The sequence below is a fragment of the Camellia sinensis genome, chromosome 9 (assembly GCF_055761805.1).
Source record: "Camellia sinensis isolate YWXY chromosome 9, ASM5576180v1, whole genome shotgun sequence".
NCBI lineage: Eukaryota > Viridiplantae > Streptophyta > Magnoliopsida > Ericales > Theaceae > Camellia > Camellia sinensis.
This window is the reverse complement of record NC_138969.1, coordinates 166,788,004-166,808,377: the sequence shown is the minus strand read 5'-3', so window position 1 is coordinate 166,808,377 and position 20,374 is coordinate 166,788,004. Positions and strand designations below refer to the sequence as shown.

The 20,374-nt window shown below is 35.8% G+C and overlaps 1 pseudogene across 1 annotated transcript; it reads left to right on the top strand.

Moving 5' to 3' along the window:
• Positions 1–17,599: 17,599 nt before the first annotated feature.
• On the top strand, positions 17,600–20,374 carry LOC114316683 (G-type lectin S-receptor-like serine/threonine-protein kinase At1g61480; annotated as a pseudogene). The gene is made up of 7 exons (XR_014340555.1): positions 17,600–18,204; positions 18,329–18,442; positions 18,557–18,711; positions 18,787–18,997; positions 19,122–19,359; positions 19,797–19,947; positions 20,051–20,374. The product of XR_014340555.1 is annotated as a G-type lectin S-receptor-like serine/threonine-protein kinase At1g61480 (transcript).

Sequence of the window (20,374 nt, the reverse complement as noted above, 5' to 3'; positions counted from 1 at the left end):
AATAATCTCCATTTCCATTACATAAACCACACCATCACGACACACACCAAATTTAACTCAAAACACTCTCATAAACCTTCCATCTTCATAATTTCTAACTCATACATAAAAGTAACTGTAAAAGTTAACATCAATCACTCTCGATGGGTCAAGCATAAATTCCCATGGAAATACTCAAATTACCACCATACTAATTTTCCTAAAGCACCTAATTTAGAATTATAATATCCTCACAAAGTAATCTTAAAAATTTTCTCTAAAAACATTGGTTGCTAACACAACTCCACAACATCCATCACATGTCCCTCAACACTCATTTATTGCACTCAAGAATATCAACAACTAACTCTAAGACAATGGACTCCACCAATCTCAAAGGCACTCAGAACTCGCCTACATGTTCTAAAATATCAACTCACGAGTCAATGTTGTTACTACTAATAATCCCATCAAATGGCGTAACCTAAATCAAATTTAATCTCATTCCAATCTATCTCAAAATTACTATCTCATTTGCCCTCTTAGGATTTGCAGCAAAATTATGAATAAAACAAACTCTCTAAGAAACACATCTCTTACTACACGATATAATTTCTATCATGCTAAGACTACGCTTATTCCCAAACACATACAAAATAATTGGCCTAGGGCCCATCACTAACGTCACAAGTAGTCCATCAAGCAAGTGAAACAATCCAACTATAACTAACTTTGTCTATCCCAAGAAAATTTAGAACTAGTTTTACGTGTTCTAATGTCAACAATCCAAAGCATATTATCTTAGATTACTTTAATCATAGAGCTGTAAACACAACAATAACTCCTCAATGATGGTACTACTATTTCTTAGATTTTTTTTTCATCCAGTCCACTTCTACAAACTTGTTATAAAATTGAAAAATAATTAACTCCTCATAACAACAAATTAGTCGCTACACAACACAAACTCTACTATTTTAAGGTCGCATTTACACCCACAATCATACAAATCGGTTAACCTACGCTTTAATACTAATTCCATAACATCTTGACCAATCATCCTGGCCATATTACTCTAACTTGCACCTTTTTCCTAGAGGAAAATGTATCCTCCTACGTGAGAACATCCCGAGCACCCCAAGTGCCTCTATTACTGCCTTTTTCGCTTTATGGCATCTTATATAAGAGACAGAATTTAGCTCAGAAGTAAGTACTCTACACTAGTTCTAACACGCTGCATACGGATTAAACATAAACCTACACATGTATCTACATCACATAAGGCAAACCGTATAAGCACATAGTCACATAGAGCACATACGAGTTACCCCTCCAAGATATTGACTCGTTCCACAAACATTCAAAGACTACCAAATAGAAATAGCATTGATCAGGTGCTTTTCAAAAAGGACCTCAAAAAATTTCATGGACGCAAATCACATCTCAGAAGTTTAACCCTATACCCACATAGTCACATAAACATGTTATCACATAGCACATAAGATATGCAACATTTTTCACTAGCGAAATGAACCCACTGTGGTAAAAACAACTTCCCTCGAGCCCTAAGTATTCAAACTCGGTAGCTCTGATACCAAGTTGTAAGTCCCCAAAAATTGGGCAAGATATATCTATTTATGCAACAAAACCTGATAGACAAACACATATATAGCTAACTATTCCATACATCCATTTCCATTAAATCCCAAATGCCAAATACACACCGTTCACATCTCAATGCCCCAGTTCCAATCCCAAGCATGCATTTTACAATAAGTATGAAATGGAAGCCAAACGGATAATAAGTGCCCTACAGGCTTACAAATTTATCCAAGAACATTCTTGGTTATACAAAATGGAGTTTCAACTTAACGCAAATACAGCCCTGGGCTTACATTCAACAAATAACAATAAAACAAAAATGAAGCCTTAGCTCCGAGTCCTCCCAAGTCAATGCCTTGGCGGAGGCATAATACCTGTACCTGAAATGGTTTTCCTTATAGGGTTAAACACTGCCCCAGTAGAGATATACTACACAACATATGAACCATGACAAGACTAAAGAGGAGTATGCTCATGCCATGCTCATGATAATATAATTTATCTCTCTTTTTATAAAGCATGCAATGCTGAGATGCAACAACAGATATAAAGCCATTTCCATTTTAAAGCATATCTGTTACATGAATACAGGCTCTGTGAATCTCTAGGTGAGTGTCTGGAAGTAAGCCCTAATGCACTACCACTGTCAATTTTACTAGTAAACTGGAACGCTCGACATCTAACCGCGCGGTTTCACACCCCTTACCCAGATTCACCTAGTATTCCTCTTTTTGCAAACAGATATATTTACAAACATTTCTCAAAAATAGATACATTTCCAATGAAATGAATGTAATGCAATGTCCAATGCAACAAATGAGAAATGTGGTTCGATTTACCTAAGTCTCATGCCTTTCTACAACAATCATGGTTATCTTCCACCAATAGCCCAAACAGATATTTAAACAATTAAATTCCAAAATTTCTGATAAACACAATCTATTCCACATTTCATTAAATATGAACAACTACACTAGTTTTCATATTACAATCACGTCCAGTAACCTCTCAAGGTCCATTTCTAACTGTGTCGGTTTTATTCCAACAGATACATTAAACAAAATAATATCGTTACTGCTCAAGAAAACATCATTTTCTTTCCAAACTCATTCTCCAAGAATTATTCAACTATGACATCCTATTTTTATCAAAAGCCCCAAAAGTTAAACGCAATTCCTTTGTTTTCTTTAAAAATGCTCTTTTGGTCACAAACTGGTAAAAATTTCAAAACCAACCGAGTCGAAGTCCGTTTTTGTTCAAATTTAAAACATAGCTCTTTCATAACCTTACAAACATATTCCAAGTTTACACTTTCGCAATTTGGGCGTCAACTCTTTATTTTTCTCAAAATTTCCCTTTTAAGCAAATAAATCACAAATTTTTCAAAACTTCTAATTAAATTATGTACAACTCTAAGCTCCATATAATCAAGTAAAAGTGCATAAAGAAGTGTAGGAAAAATCCCTACCTTGAGCCAAGAAGCTTTCATATTTTTCGGCAACAGAAATTAATTTTTTTTTGAGCCAAACGACGTCTTTTCCGCCCTCTACGTTTTGATCCAAAGCACTAGGGGTCAAAAATGACTTACACTAGATCAAACCCCTGAAAAACCAACGTTGGAACCCTTTCTCTTTTCTTTCTCACGACAAGAACTCCAAGAACTGTCAAAAGTTTAATAAAAAATCATTTTGGTTACTTTTATAGATATTTCCTAAACAAATATCAAATTAAACAAATATCTAACTATATATATATACACCTATATATATATGTATATAAATTTAAAAATACTTTTCAACATCTTTAATGACAAAGGTGAATATAATATTTTATCACCACAAAATATATTTCGTTTAATGGTACACACCATAAATAATCACAACTCTTTTATGGTAATTAAATAATAATAATAAAACCATAACAATATTACATGGTTACTAACGGGTCACAATTCAATCAATTGGGTCCAAATGAATGGAGTTTAATAATTTAAAATAAACCCCCAACTGAGATTAAAGTATAAATTCAATTTCATTCAACTCGTTACATTTGATAAAGCTAACAATGAAGATAAATGGAAGAAAGCAATGGATGAAGAAATCAAATCCATTGAGAAGAACAAGACTTGGGAGTTAACAACTCTTAGTATTGGAGTGAAATGGATCATACCACAACTACCAGTTGTGATAATAAATGAACCGTGAAAGTGAATGGTAATGTTTGTTTGGTGGTGATTGTTTTCATTTTTTTGATTTGATTTTATTTAATTTTTATATATTTATTTTGTCTTGCAATAATGCCCTCTTTGTGTAGAGGCTTCTCCCTTTCATGGAGATTTTCTTCTCCATGTGTGGAGGTTTATTTTTGTTCCTATGTGGAGACGCATATTCTCACGTGAAGGTTCTTTTTATCCATGTAAAATATATTTTGTACTCTGATATACCTTATTAGACAACTTATTGTCGGATTTTTAATGTAAATCTCGTGCTTTCCTTTAAAAAAAAAAAAAAATAGTTGTTGAAAGGAGCTTTGAGCCTAAAAAATTGGACAATTACAAAAACAATAAATAAATAAATAAAAAGTACTCAAGGTTTTAGCCTTGTAACAAAATAAACCTTACGTTGTCAATTTAAGTCCTTATCTATTGATTTTTTTTTTTTTAAATCTAAACCATTCACTTACTTTAGTTAAGTAAAAGTAATGAAAAAAAGAGTATTTTAGTCATTAAATTCAATAAAAAAATATATTTTATTTTTATTGAATTTAATGACTAAATTACTCATTTTTTTTTATTGTTGATTTTAGATAACGAAAATAGGCAAATGATTTAGATTGAAAATAAATCAAAAGTTTAGGGTTTAAATTAACAAGATTAAAAACTCATGATTTATTTAGCTATAAAGTTCAAATTCTGGATGCTTTTATTATTATTATTATCCTATTTTAATTTTGTTGCAAAAAAAAAAAAAAAAAAAAAAAAATTGGAACCTAACTGTACAAAAACTTATCCACACGATAATAGTCACACTTGAGTTTTGAATATCCAATAATACTATCTTATATGGTGTTACATTTTAATGCGAGACTACTCATTTAATGGTGGAGTGTGATTTAGCAGCAGTCCACTTAGATGCAGTCGCCGAGGTGGTCTAATGTGACCCCTCTGCGGAATTAATACCATCACCATTATACAAGGAAAATTTTAGGGGTTCATATTTATTCATTTAAAAATTTTTAGGTGGATAATTATATAATAAAAATTAAATTTATTATATAGTATAAGATTTATGTATAAAATAAATATGAATCACATAATAAAAATTTTAAATCATTTCTGAAAGTGCGTTTGTAATATTACTCAATTGTATTTAACGGAATGATGAAAAGGTCTTTGACTTTTCTGTTCCCTATTCAATGAGAAGTTATTCTATCGTTTTGGAATTCCACATCAATATTGTGCTTGACCAATGAGAGCAATACATGAGAAAAAAATTTACAAAATACGGAGTAATTTTAAGAATTTTGTCAATAATTGTCACATTATTTAAAGTTATATTGATTGGACACATCACATTAATATAATGACATGATATACCTGATTTATTGAATAATTTCTCATCTTAAATAGTTTTCATGTTCCAATTTCCTCTCACTTTTTTTTCTCTCTCTCTCTGCTATTATCTTAATTAAAAGAAGATTCCTCCAGTCCAAAATCTAGATTGGCGGGATTGGCGGGCGCTGTTTGAGACTCTGGCCCCCACCATGGGGCTTCATTTGATGATCCAAATAGTTTGTTTTGTTAATTACTTTATTTATTTCATCCACACACAAAATTAGATCGATTCGATAATTATAACTTATTTAATTTATTACGTTTATCATCAAAAAAATGTATGATTTATTTTTTAAAAACACAATTGTCATCTATTTTTTTTTGGTAAAAAAAATGATAAATTAAACAAGTTATAATTATCAAATCGATCTAATTTTTTTATGTGGATGAAATACACAAAGTGCCTGACAAAATGAATGGTTCTGATTATCGAAATGAGACTTATATATGGTGGCTCCCACAGACCCAAACAATGACCTCTAGTTCAAATTTTGAACCGAAGGAGATTTGCCTCCATCTTGATTTTCCACAACTTTAATGATATTTTCACTTTTCTACTTAAATTGTAAATTCATATCAATATAAATATTTTGTTAACGAATTGTCTCGTAAATAGATGAAAGTTTGACATGTGACTTATACATAATATCTCAAATGAAATGTCTAAAATGATGAGAAAATAAAAAGTAAATAAAAAAATTGGTATATATATATTTTTTTATTTTTGTCTTTAGTGAACTTTTTTAAATTTCTTCATAAATATTCTTTCTCTGTTTGGTTTGGTGTTTTCAAAAAAACTCAATAATAGTTTTTAAAAACTAAACCAAACAGATTGATAATATCATTTTGAAAATTCCATTCGAGATGTCATATGTAAGTCACATGTCAAATTTTAATCTATTTAAGACACAGATTCTTAATAAAATATTTATATTGATATAAATTTATAATTTAAAGTGACAAGTATATCATTCTTTAGTTGTTGGGATAAGGTTATATTGGGTCAAGAGGTGAGGTGATATAGGACAATAATTGAGGGAGATAAATGGTAAGTTATTATAGAAATAAATAAGAAACACCCAAAATAAATAAATAAATAAATAATCTAAAACTAAAAAACTAAAAGAAGAAGAGTGGTTGAGTCCGAAAAGGACAGTAATTAATGATGGGTGAATTACGCTAACGGTCCCTATAGTTTGGGACTTATGTCATTTTGGTCTCTGGCTTTTTAATTGTGACACATTTGACCTTGAATTTTGAATCTTATTCCAAATAAGGACAATTGAAAATACCATTTGATTTTTCAAGGGCAAAACTGTCAATTTGATAAAATATAACTAATTTGACAAAAATAAATGTCAAAAAAATATTTTGGAATTTTTAAAAATGATTTCTACCCACTAAAGATAAAATTATGTAAAATTGATAAATCTTTTAGACATTTATTTATTTATTTTACCAAATTAATTTTTATTATGTATTTGGATGATAATCATGTAATGGGTGGTTATTTTTGTTTTCATTAAATTAGTTTCTATTTTTCCAAAAGTCAAATATGGCGACAACTTTGATATTATTATTAAACCAATTCATTAAATAAAAAATAAAAAATCCAAAATTAAAAATATTTCATATATTAAGGTGCCGTGTGGTAACACTTACGTTTTCAGTTTTCTGTTTATATTTATAAAAATTTTAAAAACTCAAATAAAAACTTATTTGGTAAAATTTTTGATATATAAATCAGTGGTCTTAGTTTATAAATTTGGCCAAAAAATGAAAATACAAAAAATGTATTTCCGTTTTGAGTTTTGAGTTTTTTTTTTTTTTTACCACCCAACAATAGCTACCACCCCTACCATTTTCCACCACCGTCTTTCGCCACCACCACCCACCCCCCACCCCCCACCACCACCTGCCATCACCACTTACCACCCACCTGCCACCACTACCCACCACCGGCCACCACCACCGGCCACCTGCCACCCACTCGCCACCATTACCACCCACCCCTCGCTGCCGCCGCCACCACCACCACCACCTACCTGCCATCCACCCGCTACCACCCATCACCCGCCACTACCATCCACCGCCCGCCACCATTACCTGCCACCTACTTGCCACCACCACTCACAACCCACCTGCCATCACCATCCACCACCAGCCACCCACCACCACCAGCCACCTGTCACCCACCCGCCACCACCACCCACCACCCACCAGCACTACCACCCACCACCCACCTACCACCACCACCCACCACCCACCACCACCACCACCCACTCGCTACCACTTACCACTCGCTACCTACCCGCCGCCAGCCACCACCACGTGCCATCCCCCACCCACCTGCCACCACCACCACTACTCATTCGCTGCCACCCACCATCGCCACCGGCCACTACCCGCCATCTGCCACCCACCTGCCACCACCACTACCACCACCACTCATTCGCTACCACCTACCATCACCACTTGCCATTACCCGCCTTCCACCACCCACTTGCCACCACCACTACCACCCACTCACTACCACCCACCACACACCACCCGCCACCCGCCACTGTCACCCACCACCACCACCACCACCATCTGCCACCTACTCGCCACCACCACCCACCCGCCACCACCCACCACCACCCGCCACCCACCCACCTGCCACCACCACCCGCCACCACTACCACCACCACCACCCACCACCGGCCACCGTCACCCACTCACCCACCCGCCACCAGCTACCCACCACCCACCGTCATCACTTTCCACCACTGTCTTCCGCCGCCACTTGCCACCGCTTGCCATTTCTCACTTTTTTTATATATATTTATAATTTTTTAAACATTTTGTCAATTACCAAACGTGTTTGTAATTTATGTTTTTCTAAAAATAAACAAAAAATAAACAAAAATCAGTTTATAAAATTTTTGTAAATATAAACTGAAAATGTAAACGTTACCAAACACACCCTAAATGTATCGATTACACATTAAAAGTTTAATAACTACCCATTACATAATCATCATTTGAACATATAATAAAAATTAATTTAGTAAAATAAATAAATAAATGTCTAAAAGATTTATCAATTTTACATAATTTTATCTTTAGAGTGTAGAAATAATTTTAAAAATTAAAAAAATATTTTTTTGACATTTATTTTTGTCAAATTAGTTTATATTTTATTAAATTGACGATTTTACCCTTGAAATTAAGTAATGGTATCTTCAATTGTCTTTACTTGGAACAAGATTCAAAATTTAGAGTCAAATGTGTCACAATTAAAAAGTCAGGGACCAAAGTGACACGAGCCCCAAACTATAGAGACTATTAGTATAATTTGCCTAATGATAGAAGAGAAAAGTCAAAAAAAAATTCTTTTCACTTTTAATGCAATCGTTTAATGATACTGCACCACCCATGTGGTAATGTCAAAGTGTCACTATTATATTCAATGAAATATAAATAATTCTTTTCACACTTTTAATGCAATCGTTTAATGATACTGCACCACCCATGGGGTGATGTCAAAGTGTCACTATTATATTCAATGAAATATAAATACAATGAAAGGTGGATCTCAATAATAGTAATTAGAGATAAGTTATGTGAAGCCATTTAGCAAAGCAGCATAAGACAGAGAGAACATTTAAAAGGAAATGGGTATCCAATACAGAATTCTTTTTTCTTTTCTTTCATTCCCATTCCTTTTGTTTGTCTTATTCACTATTCCATCACAACACTCCACTGTAATTGATACTTTGACACAATCCCAACCAATCTCAGCAGGACAAACTCTCACCTCCTCTAGCCAAATCTTTGAGTTAGGTTTCTTCATTCCAAGCAATTCCAGTAAGCATTATGATGGGATTTGGCACAAGAACATACCAATACATGATCGAAAAGTCGTATGGGTGGCAAACAGAGAGAATCCACTTACAGATACAGCAACAAACTCTGCCTCATCAAGTTTAACTGTTAGGTTTTTATTCTTGGCAACCCCGTTTGACAAAACTCATTTGAGTTGTAATTTTATTCGCATTTTTATTTCAGTGAGGCTATGAGTTGTTAGAGGCGAATCCAACCTAAATCGTGCTTTGCAGAGAAGTTTGTGATGTCAATACTTTCAAGATTGCCACTTCGCTGATTATTATGGGGGTCGAGCTGACCGGTCAACTCGCGGCCGAAGCAAATTGCAAAATTGCATTCAAAATTGCATGTCCTCCCTTGTTCACTCGAGCCAAGGAATGCTTGCTCGAGCTAAGGCTTTCTCGCTCGAGCCAAGGAGTTCTCGCTCGAGCGACAGATTGCGTCCACACAAAAACCTGAAAGAGTTGATTGCTCGCTCGAGCCAAGGATTCGTCGCTCGAGCCAAGGCACTAGTAGAAATCACGAAAGTTAAGCTCCTCGCTCGAGCGAGCTTCGAAATCCAGATTTCTTAAGGAGTTGGTTTTCTTCCAAATCTAGGATTACTTTTGGTTTTCTATAAATGCTTGGTTTTCTTCCAAAGCTAAGTGTACTTCTCCAGATCTTCTTTTTGGATCTTAAGGTTTATATCTGAAGATATTTTGTTAGGTTTTCTTTGATGTTTTTATTGAGTATTCAACTCATGGTTTAAAAGAGAGTACATCAACGGTTTTGTTTGTTATACAAAAGAGAGAGTTGTTCTTCGGTGGATTCTTGTCACGACCCAAACCCGCCCCTATGGGTGTAGTACCGTAACCGACCAGTAATCCGAGATTACCGAAGGCCTGCTAAATAATCAAACAATAATACAGAGTACAGGGGCATGGCGGAAGCCAAAACAGTAAATAGACAATGTCCAATGAGCTGTGACAGTCTGTATGCAAAAAGACTTTTCATACATATATATAGTCAATGCAAAACAGTATGTACAACATTTACAATCATTCAGGACAAGGACTTAACCCCTATTAAACAGTACAATACAAAAACATTCAGTCTAAGCAGTAATTACATAACAGATACAAAAAGGGAAAAAACTAAAACACCCCAAAATCCTTGGCTTGAACGGACTCGGAACCTCGCAGTGAGGCACATAGGTTGGCCTGACAAAACTGGAGTTTACCCCGACGCTTCTAGCAACGGTCCAATGCTTGTACACCTACATATATATATGAGCAATGAGCTAAAGCCCAGTGAATAACATAATGCGTAAAGAGGTTAAGAATGAATGTCCTTATAGTATTGAAAACAATCATTTCAACCAGTATGTCAGTTATTCAGTCATTACAGTCATATGTGGTACATCCAGTAGCAAAACAGTACAGTAGGTCTTATCATACCGAACAGTCAGTTGATGGCCATCATATCAGTAAACAGTAGTGGTTCCAACATGGGAACCGACAGAGATCTCTGTGATAGTAGCAGTACAATACAGTAACAGTAGGTTGCTAAGGATGCCACAATACAGTTCACAATTAGGACATCATTCATTCAGTAACAGTATCATTTCAGAAAATAGTACAGTTCAATTGTGCAAAAGATAATCATATTTGAACATATCTTTACAAAGTTGTTACTCACAGAGTTCTAGGCTACAGTTAAGCTAGAGCGCGTCCTCAGATGCCAACCCTACACAATTATAGAGTGAACACACACTAAGCTATACAGTTGGGAAAATAGTAACTTAATCCCTAATCTGCCTCGGTGTGGTTCTACATCTATATCATCATTAAGGTACCTTAAACTAGGCCTAGGAATGCCTAGAATGGAATGAGGATGCAAAGATGCATTTTAAAAACATTTTCAGAATTCTCAGAAAACAGGGGTCTCGCTCGAGCGTGGGATTCCCCAATCGAGCGGACATACAAACAAAAGACTCCGCTCAAGCGTAAACTTTCACGCTCGAGCGTACTGAAAAAGTACTAGATGTGTGAAAATCACGCTCGATTGGGCGCTCGATACCCGCTCGAGCGTATGACACAAGTCCTCGCTCGAGCGTCCAATACCCTGCTTGAGCGGACTGTAAAATAGTGTAAAGTGCTGGGAGCATGAATTTCACGCTCGAGCGCCAGTCACCCCGCTCGAGCGTGAGTTCAAAATCTGGAATTCCCAGATTTGAACCTAAAGCTCAAATTCAACTTCAAATGTAACAAATTCGATTCCTTTGGGCCCATTTCCTGGAAAACACTTGTAAATACATAGTATGACATGATTTAAAGCTCAATTTGTAAAATCAAGGCCCAAAGGTGAGGGAATTAAACCCAATTTCAAACAACATTTCAAGAACATGACTTCAAATGGACATGCATAACTTTAAACAACTTTCAAGCCTCAAATTCATGCTCTATTGAGCCAATTCTTTCAAAAACAAGATGAAATCATGAACTTTAACATAAACATGAACATGCATGCAAGATTTCCATGGAATCAAACCTCCAAACTCAACAATGCACACATGCATGCATGATTCAAGCTCTAATGCAACAATTTAAACCAATTCTAGGCTCAACTCTTCAAATTAGCATGAAACATGTAAGGACTAACTTAAATTCACAATTAAAAGGATGAACTCCTTACCTAAGTTCTCAAATACAAGTCTAGAAGCTTAATTGATCACAAACTCTTCCAATCTTCTCAATTTCCAAGCACTACAAGATGAATTCACTCTAACTCCCTATCTCTCTCTCTCTCTCTAGTCAGCAATAACAAGGAAGGAGACTGATGAAATGTTTTGTTGAATGTATAATAAAGCTCAAATATGTGAATCAACTAAAGACGTAAGACTTGGCCCACTAAGTGGTAGTTTGGTAATTAGAGCCAACTATTGCAATTTAGCTCAATTCAGTTTAATTTAATTATACCAAATCACTTTTCAGATAAATACTCCATAAAATCCTATAAATTCTAATGAACGTAAAACGTCAACCGATTTCAGATTCGGCCGCCGATAAGGCCTTCAATTCCCAATTTAAAACATAAAACATGAACAGATAAGTTTAACAGTCAACAGATAGATATGCATTTAAACTAGCACATTCAATCAGTCAGTTCAGTATTTCAGTCGATTCAATTACTTATCATATTCAGACTCAGTTTAGCAGTAATCAGTAGGGTTATCAGTAATCAGTGGTGAAGGTTATTACAATTCTGAAGAATTCGAGCTTGAAGCTTCGGTAGATTCTGGAGTGGCTCATTGAAAAGACAATTCCGAGGTGAAAATGGGGTTAGAAGAGGCACATAGAGGTTGGTTCAATTAGGCGTGGATTCGTTAGGTAATTGAGAGTATGCCTGTGTAATTCCTTTAAATCTTCTTAGTGGATTATTTTTGTGGCTGTTGCCTGTGGTTTTTTATCACAATTGGAGGTGTCCAATTGTGATTTTTCCACGCAAAATCGTTATGTCGATTTGTCTTGATTGTTTGATTGGGATTGTTTTATTGCTTAAAATTGATACATAATCACAAATCAACATCTAGAGGATTTCTAAATTTTTCAATTGGTATCAGAGTAGGTCGTTCTTTTTTTTTTTTTTTAAAAAAATTTCTTTTAGAACGAGATCTTGTTTGATTTGTGATAATGGATTCAATTCGTGAGGGAAATTCTATGGTTCGACCACCCCTACTTGACGGATCCAATTATTTTTTTGAAAAGCTCGGATGAGGTCGTTTTTGAAATCTATAGATGAAAAAGTTTGGCAATCTGTCATGAATGGGTGGACCGAACCAACAATTACTGTTGATGGAGTAACTGTCCCCAAACCAATTGAAAAGTGAGACACAATTGATTACCAAAATAGTAGCTGGAATAGTAAAGCTATCAATTCTCTCTTTTGCGCTGTCACACCTGAAGAGTTTAGTCATATTTGTAATTGTGAAGTCGCAAAAGAGGCTTGGGATATCTTACAAACTGTTCATGAGGGCACTCTTTCTGTGAAACACTAAAAACTTCAAAGGCCCACATCTAGTTTCAAAAACCTTTCAATGAAAGATAGTGAGACCTTTGATGAATTTTATGCGAAGTTGAGTGACATTGTAAATTCCAGCTTCAATTTAGGTGAAAAAAATACCAGAATCCAAAGTTGTGGGAAACATTTTGGGATTCTTGCCTGATCGATTCCAACCAAAAGTTACGGCTATTGAGGAGGCTCAAGATGTTAACAACCTCAAGCTAGATCAGTTGGTTGGAAATCTCCAAACTTATGAGGCACATAGGAATTTCAAAAAGAAACAAAAAGATATTGCCTTTAGTAGTGCTCATAGAGTTGGAGAGGATTCTGATGAGGATTGTGAGATAGATTCCAAGATTACGGCTGCTTTTGTTAAACAATTTAAAAAATCTTTTTTCAAAAAGAATCCTAAACTTTTGGAATCTACTCATACTCATAAATCTAAAGGCAAAGATAAACTCAAAATTAATCCTATAGCCAAGAAAAAAAAAAGAAAGATACAAGGAAACTTTGAAAGAGTCCAATGCTATGAATGCCAAGGATTTGGCCACTTTGCTTCAGAATGCCCTACTCGTTTGAGGAAGAAGAAAGCCCTCGCCATCACTTGGGATGATGAATCAGAATCTGATGAAGATGAAAGTGACAACGAAGATCAAGGCGAAGAGGGACATAAACAACTTCTTGCTTTCATGGCGGCTTCCGAAGCTGAAGGACAAACAGATTCTCTGAAGAGGTCAGTTGAGAATATCACTGATGATGAATCCTCGGAGAGTGATCATGAAGAGCTTGAGCAAGCTTATGAAATGTTGTATAAGGAGTCTCTTAACTTATTCAAATTGAATGACAAACTCACAAAGAAACTCAAAGCATGTGAAAGTGAGAATGTCAAACTTGGAGGAGATTTCCGAGGCCAGGATTAATGCCATCAAGGTAGTTGATGATTGACAAGTTCTTTGTGCAAAACAATTGACTTGTGAGACAGAGAGGAATGAGCTACTGCAAACCCATGCCATGTATGAAGAAAAGATTGAATCTCTCGAGATGTCACAAGTTGCTTTGGAAGAACTAATGATCAAGAAAGAGGAAGAGCTCAAGTGTGCTATGGCTACCATTGGTCTTTGGAACAAAGGATCAAAGACTTTGGAGGATATCATTGGGTCTCAACAAATGAGTTGTGACAAGAGTGGCGTTGGCTTTGGTGATAACAAAGAGCAAAAACAAAGTGCATCTACATCTCATGATACAAGAACTCAAGGAAAAGGAGAACAAAAAATTCAACACGAGGATGGACTTCTCAAACTTCCTAGAGTTGGTAAGGTAAAAGAAAAAAAGGTACACCCTGTACATCCTGTTTTTATTTGTCATCATTGTGGTATGCATGGTCATATTCGCCCTTATTGTTATAAGTTGCATAAGAGAGTGTATTTGCCTAGACTTATGAATAGGAAGTTGGAAGCCAAGTCGAGACGGGTTCCCATTGTAGGGGAAAGGAACCACAACGTCAAGATACCACCCAAGAACTGCAATTCTCACAACTTTATTCGTACTAAAGCAGTTTGGGTGAGAAAACTTGACTTGTGTTAATTTGTTTATTTGTTTTAGCTTTTGGGTTTTTGTGTGTTGTTTTTAATGAAAAAAAAAATGTGTGCTTGTTCGTTTTTTGTTTTGTTTTGGTTAAGAAAAAAAATTAAAAAAAATATAAAAAATCTCAAAAAGATTTTCTTAGTATGGTTTTGCAAGCATGAAATTTTTGAGTGGTCCTTGGTGCATATTGGAATTGATGAGAATATCCATTACATGTTAATATATGTGTGCTTTCTGTGGTCATTACTCATTTTGGAGTGTGAGTTTTTTTGATTAGTATGTCTCATTCTGTGCACACTCTTGGATTAGCAAATTTTGGAGTCTTCTGCCTTAGTATTTATTTTTTCTCTATGGACTTCTGTCATTGATCTTTTGCGTTTCTAGAGGAATTGACCTATACTAGCATATCATGGGTGATGTTGAGTCTCTTAACCATCTTCCATCTTTTTGTATCTCCACGGATTTTCTCTCTATTCTTTGTAGTCCAGCCATGAGGAAAAGGCTACCTCAGAGTCACTAACCAGGCTATCCTTATTATATCCATACTTCTCTGGTTCGGTTTCCATACTCTTGAGCATGTAGCCGCCAATGATTATGCAAAAGAAAAAGAAAAAGAAAAAGAAAAAGAAGAAGAAGAAAAAAAAATGTGCAAAAGAAAGAAAAAAAAGAAGAAGAAGAAAAGATTCATTGATTGAGGAGGAGCTTCCGCCTTTACTCACCAAATACCCCCTTGATTCCTAGCGGTTTGACTTTCCTTAGTTGTGCTTAGATTCTCTTGTCAGAGGTCCAACTTTCAGATCACTACTAGGATTTAATCTAGTGTTTGTCGAACTCCAAGAGTCACACACACACTTTTATCATGGGATCTATGTTTTTCACATAATGCATCACTTTCTTGCATGAGGAATCTTCTACAGACTGTACACATTGTGTTTACTAGTAATTGTGCTTCTTAGATAATCTTGTGTGTTTTAAGGTACAAATCTGAAATTCCTTACTTGCTCCACTATAGTATTTTTGTCGTTTTATTCTTGTTCACTGTTTTCAGTGTTTGTGGTTGCTTTTAGTGAGGGGGAGTTTGGTTCATTGGGTTGGTAAGGGAGTTTGGTTTTTTATTGCAAGAGTTGTTTAGCATGAACACTTTGATATGTTTGGTAAGGGAGATTGGCTATATGTTTTGTAAGTTTCTATGCACTGTTTGCTAATTATTTCCATCTTGCATGTTCCTGGTATTCACATCATCATATCTTTGCTTAGGTTGGTTTATGATCTTGCTTTTGTTGTTTGAGAGTTGTTTTTCATGAGTCTTAGTTTTCATCTATTCATGTTTTCCATCTCATGTTTCAAGATAATCGTGTTATATGTCTATTGCTTTTTCATATACTCTTGTGGGACTAATAGTTGTTTTGGAGATTGTGGCACTAATAACTGTTTTGCAGATCATGACCTTGAGAATGAAGTTGGGTTTTGTTGGTTGTAATGGATTGGGGTGTTTAGGATTTTATTTGTTAGGTGTGTTTTGTCACGGCATTGCCAAAGGGGGAGATTGTTAGGTTTTTATTCTTGGCAACCCCGTTTGACAAAACTCCTTTGAGTTGTAATTTTATTCGCATTTTTATTTCAGTGAGGCTATGAGTTGTTAGAGGTGAATCCAACCCGAATCGTGCTTTGCAGAGAAGTTTGTGATGTCAATACTTTCAAGATTGCCACTTCGCTGATTATTACGGGGGTCGAGTTACCCGGTCAGCTCGCGGCCGAAGCAAATTCAAAATTGCACGTTCACCCTTGTTCGCTCGAGCCAAGGAATGCTCGCTCGAGCTAAGGCTTTCTCGCTCGAGCCAAGGAGTTCTCGCTCGAGCGACAGATTGCGTCCACACAAAAACCTGAAAGAGTTGATTGCTCGCTCGAGCCAAGGATTCGTCGCTCGAGCCAAGGCTCTAGTAGAAATCACGAAAGTTAAGCTCCTCGCTCGAGCGAGAAAAGCTTCGCTCGAGTGAGCTTCAAAATCCAGATTTCTTAAGGAGTTGGTTTTCTTCCAAATCTAGGATTACTTTTGGTTTTCTATAAATGCTTGGTTTTCTTCCAAAGCTAAGTGTACTTCTCCAGATCTTCTTTTTGGATCTTAAGGTTTATATCTGGAGATATTTTGTTAGGTTTTCTTTGATGTTTTTATTAAGTATTCAACTCATGGTTTAAAAGAGAGTACATCAAAGGTTTTGTTTGTTATACAAAAGAGAGAGTTGTTCTTCGGTGGATCTGAAGAATTCGAGCCTGAAGCTTCGGTGGATTCTGGAGTGGCTCATTGAAAAGACAATTATGAGGTGAAGACGGGGTTGGAAGAGGCACATAGAGGTTGGTTCAATTAGGTGTGGATTCGCTAGGTAATTGAGTGTATACCTGTGTAATTCCTTTAAATCTTCTTAGTGGATTGTTTTTGTGGCTGTTGCCCGTGGTTTTTTTTATCACAATTGGAGGTGTCCAATTGTGGTTTTTCCACGTAAAATCGTTGTGTCGATTTGTCTTGATTGTTTGATTGGGATTGTTTTATTGCTTAAAATTGATACATAATCACAAATCAACATCTAGAGGAGACCTTACTCTTAAAGATAGGGGAGATCTTACTCTTAAAGATAGTGTCTCGGGATTGATCTTGTGGGAGAGTTTTAACTATCCTTATGACACTTTTTTACCGGGAATGATGCTAGGAATGAACTCCAAAACAGGAGAGAAACGCTTCATGTCTTCCTGGTTGACCGAAGATGACCTATCTCCTAGAAAGTTTGTTTGCGGGTTTTCAATGGACACACCACCGCAGGTTTTCATTTGGAATGGTTCCAAGCCACACTGGAGAAGCTGTCCATGGGATGGGTCGAAGTTTATAGGGGTACTGGACATTGAGAATGCCTACGGCGATGGATTTAACCTTATACACGATAATCAGTAAGGAAATGTGTATATGGCATGGCACGTTTACAACACCTCTTATGTCCACTTTATGTTCATAACACCAGATGGAACTTTGAAGAGAATGTTTATGGATGAACAAGTCAAGAACCCGTATGTTTCTTGGATGGTTCCGGTCAATAGATGTGATATTTATGGGGTTTGTGGACCTTTTGGGGTTTGCAATAAGAATAAGTCTCCAAATTGTGAGTGCTTGAAAGGGTTTGTACCAAACTCAATTGAGGATTGGCAGAAAGGAAATTGGGCAGGTGGTTGTGTGAGGAAAACTGATTTGTTATGCCAAAAGAACACTAGCAACTTAGCATCATCAGGAAAGGCTCAAAATGATGGATTTTGGAAGTTGAGAAGTATGAAGCTGCCAGATCATTTTGAATATTTGTACAGCGAGGATTCCTCAGGTTGCCAACAATGGTGCTTGAGTAACTGTTCTTGTGTGGCATATGCATATGTGACTGGAATTGATTGTGTGGTTTGGACTGGAGGGCTCATGGATGTTCAGCAGTTTTCACTTGCCGGGAACGACCTCTACCTTCGCCTTTCGTATTCAGAGCTGGGTAGAGTTAATTTATTTGAGCCTTAATATCTTAGGATTAGCAATATCATTTTTACTTTGTAATTTGTTTTTCATTGTCTTTTTTTTTTCTTTTGTTTTGTTTGTTTGTTTGTTTTTTTTTTCAGCAAAAGATAAGAAAAATAATGAAAAATTCATCATCAGCTTTACAACAATTTCTGGGGTTGTCCTCTTGGGTGCCTTCATGTATAGTTTGCACAGGTGGAGAGCAAATCAAAGAGGTAAGAAAGCTACATAATTGAATTCTAACAAGCAACTATGATTATTATTAACATATTTCAAATTTGAGAAATCTAAATACTTTTCAGTTCTGTGGTTCAATTTTTGTACATCAGTAAACAAAGAAAACAGGAGAAAGGACTTTGAAATGGCTGATTCAATTGACACTTCAGAGCTACCAATTATTGGCTTTGATAAAATATTAGCCGCTACCGATAACTTCAGCATAACAAACAAACTTGGGGAAGGAGGATTTGGACCTGTTTATAAGGTAATTATGTTGTTAAATATATGAATTAGTAGACATTTATCCGATGTACTAACTAATAAAAATGGGGGACTACAGGGAAAGTTAGAAGATGGGTAGCTAGTGGCAGTGAAAAGACTTTCGCGGCATTCTGGACAAGGCGTGGAAGAGTTTAAGAATGAGATCATATTGATATCCAAACTGCAGCACAAGAATCTTGTTAGGTTCTTGGGTTGCTGCATTGAAGGGGAAAAGAAGCTATTGGTTTATGAGTACATGACAAACAAAAGCTTGGACACTTTTCTCTTTGGTTGGTTTATAGTCTCATCTTTCCTCCTGTAAATTGTTCATAGCATTCCATATTGTTACTATAACTATGTCTAGCACTCAGGAAAGAAATTTTCAAACTTGTTTTCTTCTTGTTCATGCTTTAGATGCAACGAAAAGAGTGAAGCTTGATTGGGCTAAATGTTTCCACATTATTCAGGGTATTGCTAGAGGGCTTCTTTATCTCCATCGGGATTCTTGTTTAAGGGTTATTCACAGAGATTTGAAGGCTAGCAATATTCTCTTAGATGATGACATGAATTCAAAAATTTCAGACTTTGGGTTAGCGCGAACTTTCCAAGTGACACAAGAACTGGCAAATACGCAGAGAGTGGTGGGAACATTGTAAGGATCCTTTCTTTCCTTCAATAGATTTTGCTCACTTTTGCAGACAATTTTCTCTACTAATGCAATTATGTATTGATATGGAACATTTTATGTTTGAAAACAAATAAAAGTATAATGGAAATAGCCACTAGTAAGGATCACAACAGGCTCACCACTTTAAAAATAAGCTTAAAATTTATCTTTGATTAGGATGGAGACTAGAGTTACAAATGAGGCTAAGTAGTTTTCATTTCGGTACATAAATTTTATTTTTGTTTATCATTTAGTGAAATGACTGAATCTATATTGAGGAAATATAAGTGATTCAATAAATAAGTTTGTCTCCTTTCTTTTTTAATCTTTAATTGTTTTTAGAATAGTCATATTATATTTATTGACTGGATGTCCCAAAATTTTGGGTAAGCATAAATGTAATAATTTCTAATCAAATGGAGCGGATACATGTCTCCCGAGTATGCAATGGGAGGGCTATTTTCAGAGAAATCGGATGTCTATAGCTTTGGTGTTTTGTTACTAGAGATGGTCAGTGGCACGAGGGATACGTGTTTCCATTATCGTGAAAAATATTTGAACCTCCTTGGTTATGTAAGTGCACTACTTTCACCTTTACATGCTTTCATATATTGTTAGTCACCACCATTATATGTGGTTCGACTAATTCATATATGGACATGTGGAACTATTCTAGGCATGGAAATTGTGCAATGAAAGCCGGGCATCAGACTTAGTAGATGAGGTAGTGATTGATTCATGTTCCTAGTCTGAAGTAATGAGATGCATACATATTGGCCTTCTTTGTGTTCAGGACCACGCTGCGGATAGGCCAACAATGTCTGTTGTGGTTCTCATGCTAAGTAATGAAATAGATCTTCCACATCCAAAACAGCCTACATTCACTATTCAAAGCTTGTCAGATGTCGATCTTCGGTCACAATGCAATAAAATATCTTCCGGTAGTAAGGCATCTCTATCAATTATTGAGGGGCGATAACCAATTAACAAATTATATATA